General features: G+C 47.1%; 1 long non-coding RNA gene and 1 other non-coding gene across 2 annotated transcripts; both read left to right on the top strand.

Moving 5' to 3' along the window:
• The first annotated feature begins 2713 nt into the window (after positions 1–2713).
• On the top strand, positions 2714–4200 carry LOC141729429 (uncharacterized). Its single transcript, XR_012580920.1, has 2 exons — positions 2714–3732; positions 4044–4200. It is a non-coding gene; the product is annotated as an uncharacterized LOC141729429 (long non-coding RNA).
• Positions 4201–4339: 139 nt separating this feature from the next.
• TRNAG-GCC (transfer RNA glycine (anticodon GCC)) lies at positions 4340–4410 on the top strand. Its single transcript has one exon. It is a non-coding gene; the product is annotated as a tRNA-Gly (tRNA).
• The last annotated feature ends 4586 nt before the right edge of the window (positions 4411–8996 follow it).

The raw sequence follows: 8996 nt of genomic DNA, 5'->3' as shown, positions 1-8996 counted from the left end.
TTGTAACTATTATTAGACCTGGATCCATTTACATTTGTCCTGTATACTTAACATACATTTCAAATATAACTAAACCCATTGCTGTGAGCAGAATGGAGTACAAATAATGGTAAAAACTGTTCATCGGTGGAAACATGAAGTCCTGCACAAGAAAAGAAATAAAATTCCTGTAATGCCTCCATGAGCACAATATTCAGTTAAACTGGAAAACGGTCAGACTACCCACACAAACTGAATGCAAATCAAAACTTATGCTTGTGCCTGAAAACCCTCTGCTCAATTTCTAGAATCCAGGTACTGTCTATATCAGAGATTTTAGTTCTGAATTCCTTTGCCTAATAGTTTAGTCGTACTGGAAAAAGAGAGTATTTCTGTAACTATCTGCAAAGTAGATCTCCTGATGACTATTGATACCTGGTTAGGTATCAGTAGAGGAAGCCTAAATGTTGTTTTTTTAGTCCCTCTCTTTTCCAAAAGCACACAGAAGATGACATTGCAATGGTGAAGAGAGCTCTGGCTTCTGTGGCAGCTGCAGTACACATACATGCTGGTCACCCAGCATGGGTACCTCAGCCTTCACAGACTAAAAGGTCTTTGCCATTTTATAGCAGCAAGAAAAGAATCAGCTAGCAATAAGTGTTTGCAAGACAACACTGAAGAAGCTTTTGGACTTTATCCAGAGGGTGGTGCTGGAGACCCCCTCCTCACACGGGGCACCATTAATGCGGGGGAAGGGTAGATATAGGTCCAATTGTGTCAGGAACCCACGTCTTTAAAAAGGAACCCGCTTGCCGCGGCAGTTACGTCCAGATATGGACAACACTGGACAAACCAGACCAGTGAAGAGCTTTTTTATTATCAGCACATCAGTCTCAAGACATTGTTAGACAATGGAGACAGGATGTTAACAGCTCGCTGATCCACAGGGAATGCCAATGAGGTGGAGTATTACAGCATAGCATAAAACCATCTCGGCCTGGATTTCATCCAATCATACATAGAACAACACATATTGATAATCATTCTATCCAATCTTATAAAACACATGTAATGGTAGTTAAAACAAAGACTGGTTCATAAGAGACAAAGAACAGAGCTCTATTCATGCTAACCTTCTAAAGATATACATTAAACAACCTTGTTGCCATCCTTAAGCCATTTCTACAGAGGCCTATTGTTATTTGTCACGTATGCTCTACTGCTTGGGAAACTTTTCTGCTGTATTTGCAATGCTAACAAAACTTCAGTCTGAGGCCTATACTTTTTTAACCATTTCCTAAAAACCCTCTAACTTTATGGATTCCAACAGATGGTACAGGACGTGATTTCACTCAGCTGTTGTAATCCAGAAGTTCTAATGCTGTCTTGTGTTAGCTTTGTGCTGTTTGTGATACATCAACTAAGCAGGCTGTGGTCAGCAGCTGGCTACAACCAGCACAGGAGAAGAAACAGAAAAAAATACAAACCCATTTTACTATTTAAAAATGCCTTTTCTCTTTCATCCTATCTTTCTACTCCTCCTACTGCATTTTGTAGCAATGGATATTGTAACCAAACCCAAGGCACTGTTTTCATGTATACTTTTTAAAATCTTCCTTTTATATAACAGATTTCCAGATATTGTTTAAGGTTTACTGAAAGTAAGTAGCACTTGGGCAGATCTGTGCACTCACATCTCTGTGGATCACTTCAGCACAAGTTCAACTCACTTCAACAAGAGCAAATAAACGTGTTCTCCCCTTCAATTTTACCCGCATGAATAGCAGAAAAGAAGGGGTTTTCCTCAAATTATGGTAAAAAGGGGATTTTTTAACCTCAATTTAAACCCTTTAAAAAGAGGGACAACAGGGCTGCCTCCTCAATTTAAACTTTAAGATAATGAAAACTGGGAGCTACCCACACATTACGACAACAATATTTTTCCCCTTCCCCTTAAAATAGAACACAGGATTCCCTGAACACCTGTGATACCCCTAACAGCCTGGAAAAGGCAGGTTCTCCTTCAAGCAATACACATAAAACCACAGGTGAAGGGGGATCCCCCCACCAGTTCAAAAACAGACAATAATGGGAGAGAACTCACTTCCCTCAAATTGAGTTTCTTTTGTCCTCATAACCTCTATTTTTCCAAGGGACACTGGGCAGACCCAAGCTGGCACCAGTGCCAACTCAGGCTGGTTTGAGAGTGCCAAGTGGCTCCTGCAATCTGCCATCAGGAACCTGGTCTGGTGAGGTTTGTTTCCTTGGGAAAAGGGCCAGTGTTTGGTGTTCAGGGGCTCTGGTGTTAACTGGCTGGCCATCTGCTGAGGTTCTGAAATCCAGGTCGCCTCTGCTCCAGCCCTGACTTCTCCCACCACCCACTGCAGCAGCATGAGGGAGCCTGAACATGGTGTTTGGGTGACACACAGACACTGCAGGCTGAGGTGTAAAGATGGGGGAATTGACAGGCGGAGAGCTGACTCTGAGGGTTAAGGGTGCAAAGGACACAGGGTACCAGGTAGGGTTTGGGTACAGATGCAACCCCAATGAACCTGGGACAGCCCCAGAACCCTCCCAATAGGTGCAGGCAGTTACCCCAATGAATAGGCTGAGATGATGTTAGGAGGCCAGAGTTACAGGTAAGGGTTGAACAGTTTTTTATGGGGTTTTTTTCAGGGATTTTTAAGGATATTTTAGTTTTTTTTTTTTTTTTTTTTTTGTAGGAGTATTTTAGGAATTCTCTGGGTATGTTTAGGATACCTTTAGGGCTTTTAAAATAATTTTTAGGGTGTTTTAAGGGCTGTCTTACTACTAATTGGAATTGGTGGTGGGTGGTGGTTTTGGGTGTTCTTGGGGCTTTTTTAGGACTACTTAAAAGTTTTTAGGGCTTTTTGAGGACTATTAAGGGATATGGAGAACTTTTTCAGGACTGGAGTATTTCTAGAGTTTTTGAGGGAATTTTTAGGCTTTTTAGGGTCTTTTCAGAGCATTTTAAAGATTTTAGGGGTAATCTCAGAGCTCTTTTAGAACTATATAAAGATTTTTTAAAGGTTCTTTGGGGATTTTTAGGGGTGTTTTAGGAGCTTTTTAAAAGTAAGGTACTTTTAGTGTGTTCTGAGGCTATTTTTCAATTTTTGTGGGGTATGTAGGACACTTTGAAAACTAGGGCTTTTTTAGGGAATTGATAGGTTTTTTAGGGCCCTTTAAAGGCATTACAGAGGCTGAGGAGCACTATGGGAGCTTGAGGGTGGCAGAGGCTGAGAGCTGAGGGAGGAGCAGGGAAGGGGACAGTGGGTGACACACAGAGACACTGAGGGTGGCAGGGGCAGCTGGAGGGTGACACTGAGAAGCTGAGGGCTGAGGAGCAAAGGAGACGGATTAAGGGTGACACACAGGAGCTGAGGGGCAGATGAGAGGGGCATAGAGGGGGCTTGAGGGTGACAGACAGACCCTGAGGGGCAGAGGGAGGGCTTGAGGGGTAAAGGGAGAGGGCTTGAGGGCTGGACAGTCCAGTGGAGATCAGGGCTACAGGGCGCAGCTTAGGAGGCAAGTTAGGGGCAGGGGCACCACCCCTCAGCCCAGCCCTAACCTCACCATAACTAGCCCCCCTAACAACAGCGTCTTCCCCCAACAGCAGCACAACACAGCAACCCTAAGAGCAAGACCAGAGCAGAACCCTCCCAGTAGGACAGGACAGCAACCCTCACACCAGGACAACGAGAGAACTCAGAGGACAAGATACACTGCAAAAAGGTAGTGAAGACCTCTGAGGGTTTGTCGTGGGGTGACAGCCTTCAGCCTTTATCCCAGTATCGTGTGTTGTGTCTGGCAGCTGTGCCTTCCCCCCCCCCCCCCCCCCGGCCGTCTTGCTGTGGTGGGATGGGGAAGAGAGGAGGGGGGGGGGGGTGTGCCCAGGCACTTTTGCTTTTGGCTATTTGCTGCTTGGCTTGGCTAGCCGTTTGCTTGCTTGCTTGCTTGCTTGCTTTCTGTTTTTTTTTTTTGCGCTGTTTTTTTTCCTTTTCTTTTGTTCTCTCTTTCTTACCCCCCCCCCCCCCCCCCCGAAGATACTGGACCGGCTCCGGACCTGACCTGAGAGCTTCAGGACACCCGAAGCCTGCGACAGAAGCTCGGTGCCCTCACAAGACAGTCTGGTCCCTTTTCTTTTCTTGTGTTGGGGAGTGTTCTTTTTGTTACTTGTAAATAAATAGGTTTTGTTTTCCACTTTGCTCCTCCGAGGAATTCCTTCTGAACCCAGTGTTGGGGGAGGGGTGGTTGGAGGTTTGTTTTGTTTTGGGGGGGGCTCCCTTTTGGAGATTTCCCCCTAATATGTCCTAACTGTCCAGGACAGTATACTTTTTGGGCATTGGTGGTTCAGTGGTAGAATTCTCGCCTGCCACGCGGGAGGCCCGGGTTCGATTCCCGGCCAATGCAGCAAAAAGTATACTGTCCTGGTCAGGCGTGGTCAAGGCCGACAGACCCAGAGACAGTGGCAGTTGTATCTCCAGGAGTGAGGAGGCCACAGATGTCACCAGAACAATTTCAACATGTCATTTGCTTCATATGTGAAAAACCAGGACACTTTGCACAGGACTGCCCCCAAAACCAGCAACTAAAGACACCCTTCACACCAAAAAACCCCGATGCCAGCGCCCACCCACCTGGTGCCATGACATAAATGCAGCAGGCTTCCCTGAAGGGGAAACCTCCCTCAAAACAGAAAAGGGGGAGGAAGGGAAACAGGGTGCGAGAACACAAAATAGCCATTTACAGGATAAAATCTGGTGGTCTCACAAGCGTTTCAAGCTTGTGACCACTAAAGCTTTTGCTTTTAAGTCTACCCCGTGGACAGTCATTGGAGTGGACCTGCCAGAGGACTTGCAGAACTTGACAAAAGATTGCACAAGATTGGACAGTGAGCACTTTATTATCGGGGACACTGCACACACACCCATGGAGATTGAGGTGGCTCCCATGACCATCAAATGGGACATACCTAACCTCATTCTCCTGGCGCGCTGTCCACAGCCACCCTTCTATTTGGCCAAGGGGCAAATCATCGCCCAGGCCATTCCTGTTCCAGCAGAAATTTCAGTAGATGACAAGGCACCAGGTGTATACTGGGCAGAAGTGGTTGGCGAGGACAAACCCATTATGGGATGCAACCAAATGCGTGGAACAGAACATCTCCACGTGGAAGGGTTGCTTGACACAGGGGCAGAAATGGTAATCATACCTGAAAGGTTGTGGCCGTCACACTGGGATTTGCAACCCATGGCTGGTCAAATCCAAGGTGTAGGAGGAGTCACATTGGCAAAGATATCAAATAGCATTGTGCAAATTGAGGGACCAGATGGAAAATTTGCCAGTGTCCATCCATTTGTTACTAATTACAAAGCTCCCTTGTGGGGTAGAGACACCATGTCCCAGTGGGGGGTCAAATTGGTCATCCCAGGATTTTTAATAGTGGCCACTGTAGAGCGCCCCACCCACAAGTTAACATGTCTGAAAGATGACCCAGTCTGGGTAAAACAGTGGCCCTCAGTAATGAAAAGATAGTGGTGCTTGAGAAGCTTGTAGCAGAACAATTGGCTAAAGGACACATTGAAGAGACATCTAGCTGCTGGAATTCCCCGGTCTTTCTAATAAAAAAGCCAGGGAAGGATAAGTGGCGGCTCCTTCATGATTTAAGAGAAATAAATAAAAGAATTGCGGACATGGGGCCTCTCCAACCAGGAATGCCCTCCCCAACAATGCTCCCCCAAAACTGGCAATTGGCTGTCCTAGACATCAAGGACTGTTTCTTCCATATTTCCCTACACCCGGAGGATGCACCACAGTTTGCCTTCTCTGTTCCCACCACCAACCGAAAAGCCCCAATGAAGCGCTACCACTGGAAAGTATTGCCTTAGGGAATGAAATCAGTCCATCCATCTGCCAGGGGTACGTGGCTTCATTGCTGTCCCCAGTGCGCGCCCAGAAAAAGGAGGCAATCATCCTACACTACATGGATAATGTGCTTGTGTGTGCCCCCAATGATACAATACTTCAAGACACACTTGACCTAGTGGTTAAAGTTTTAACCTCTGCTGAATTCCAACTGCGGGAAGACAAGGTTCAGAGAATGCCACCTTGGAATTACCTGGGCTTGCAAATCACTGTGTGGACCATTGTTCCGCAAAAATTGGAAATTAAGACTGATCCCAAAACCCTGGCAGATCTCCATTTCTTGTGTGGGTCTTTGAACTGGGTCAGGCCTTGGCTAGGTCTCACTAACAGAGACCTAGCTCCCCTTCTTAATTTACTTAAGGGAGAGAGGGAGCTAGCCTCTCCCAGGGAGCCTCTCCCAGGGCAAAAACCGCCCTCCAAAAAGTTCAGGAGGCTTTGGCCGAGAGGCAGGCTCATCGCTATAAGCCCCAGCTGTCTTTTGAGTTCATTGTTTTGGGCAAGTTACCACACATACACGGGCTGATATTCCAGTGATTTGAAATACAAAAAGATCTACTTCTAATAATAGAGTGGGTTTTTCTCTCCTATCAGTGATCCAAAACCATCACACAGCCACAGGAGCTAATAGCTCAGCTAGTCTGGAAGGCCAGGCTAAGACTGCGTGAGCTGGCCGGTTGTGACTTTTGAGTGTATTCACCTTCCAGTCCACCTTTCTAATGAGGGAAAGAGCTCTCCCGAGAGGTTAACCATAAAGAGGTTCGAGGGTGGGCTCCAGAGCAATGCCAGTCTCCAGCTATCCCTGGACAGCTACACTGGACAGGTATCAGTCCAAGCCCCGTCACACAAGCTGTTCAACGAGGAATTCCACCTCATTGCTCCTGAGAAAAGGAATCATAGGTCACTCAAGGCGCTTACAGTGTACACTGATGCCTCTGGAGCATCCCACAAGTTGATGATGACTTGGAGAAATCCCCAGACCCAGCATTGGGAAGCTGATGTTGAGTTTGTGGAAGGGTCGCCCCAGATTGCTGAGCTAGCTGCAGTCGTAAGAGCCTTTGAGAAGTTTTCGGAGCCAATTAATTTGGTTACCGATTCAGGCTATGTGGCGGGGGTGGTGTCCAGGGCGGAGCAGGCAGTCCTCAAAGAGATCGAGGATGGGCATCTCCACAGGTTGCTCTCAAGACTAATTCATTTGGTTTCGCAGCAGGAGCACCCTTTCTGTGTGATGCACGTGAGGTCACCCACCGATTTGCCAGGCGAGATCGCAGAAGGTAATCACAAAGCAGATTCCTTTGCCGCTCCAGCAGAAATGGCACGCCTTCCAGACATCTTTCAACAGGCAAAACTAAGTCACCAGCAATACCATCAAAATGTTCCAGGTCTACTCTGTCTGTTCCAGTTAACACACAGTCAAGCTCGAGCCATTATGGCCACCTGTCCCAATTGCCAGCTTCAGGCAGTGCCATCCCCTGGTGTTGGGGTTAACCCCCGAGGCCTTGGGAGCTGTGAAGTGTGGCAGACAGACATTACACACATTCCCAGTTTTGGTCGCATGAAATACATACACGTCAGCATAGACACTCAGGCGCGGTTTATGCCTCTGCCCATACAGGGGAAAGGCCTGCGCATGCCAAACAACACTTGCTGCAAGCCTTTTCAGTATTGGGGGTCCCTAGGGAGATTTAAACTGACAATGGCCCAGCGTATGCCTCCAAGGAGTTCCTAGAGTTTGTCCAGCAGTGGGGAGTGGAGCATAAGACAGGCATTCCCCACTTGCCCACAGGTCAAGCTGTGATCGAGCGTGCCCACCACACACTCAAAGAGGTTCTGGCTAGGCAGAGCAATTCTGCAGCATGGATGACTCCACAACAAAAGCTCTGCAAAGCCCTATTTGCCATTAATTTTCTGAATTGTTCATTTGAAAACATGAGTCCTCCAGTCATACGTCATTTCAGTAATAACAACCGGTTTAAGTTGTTACAGCGTCCACCAGTTCTCATTAAGGACACAGAAACTTGGGAAACCAAGGGTCCTTATGAGCTCGTCACCTGGGGGCATGGTTACAGGTGTGTATCCACCCCCTCAGGCCCTCAATGGATACCCCAAAAGTGGGTAAAACCTTTCGTCCCCAGAAATCCAGCTCCAGCAGACAGGAATAAGAAACAAGCAGCTGTTGCTTCCAAGAGAAGACGCCACCGGAAAAAGAAGGAAGACTCTTCCTAAGAGAGTTAGCTACATTCCGGCAGACCCATGAACTTGTATGTGTTTGTTTTTTCTTACAAAAATGTTTGTTTTCCTTTGTAGAACAGAAAAGCTACCTCCTACCTAACCTCACGATGAGCCCTGTCCAAGTTGCCATCCTGTTCAAGCTGAGCAGTCTCACAGCTGCGTGGATCGTTCCTCAGCCATGCCAGAACGTCTGGGTGACTCTGGCACAGACACTCCAACAGGAAAATATATGCCTGTCCACAGCAGCAGCGAAAAGACCCCATGTCTACCTGCCTGGTAGGGATTCCATTGCAAGCTAGAGAGTTCACAGACAACGTAAATACACCTATACCTCACCCAAGTCCCAGACCAAATCACACACAACCATACAAAATCCATCACCAACAAGCTGCAACAACAAAAAACCCCATAGAGGAGTGGCTGCCAAAGCTACCCCAAGATGCTCAGGAGCCTCAAGAATTAGAGCTGTTGGGCTCCTCCCCTGCACCATACTGCATACACTTCTTTTTTATCCCATGTTCCAACACCAAACTTTTTAACAACATTAAACTGTACTGAGAGGAATTCACTGCCAATTGGTGGTGTAAGGTTTTAAGCCATGTTGCAGCAGACAATCCAGACCATTCACATCCCAAGAGCCTCCCCAAAGGTTTGTTTTTAATTTGTGGGGATCGGGCATGGGCAGGAATCCCTTCTTGGCTTTTAGGAGGGCCATGTACCATTGGGTGGTTGTCCCTGTTGGCACCCAACCAAACCATGATTGGCGAGTGGACTCATAAGAACAATTCGGTCAGCAAAATTCATAAGAGAAGCATAGACAATTTGGACCCAAATTGTGATGC

This window comes from Zonotrichia albicollis, chromosome 6 (assembly GCF_047830755.1).
Source record: "Zonotrichia albicollis isolate bZonAlb1 chromosome 6, bZonAlb1.hap1, whole genome shotgun sequence".
Classification (NCBI taxonomy): domain Eukaryota; kingdom Metazoa; phylum Chordata; class Aves; order Passeriformes; family Passerellidae; genus Zonotrichia; species Zonotrichia albicollis.
This window is presented reverse-complemented; position numbering and strand designations above follow the sequence as displayed.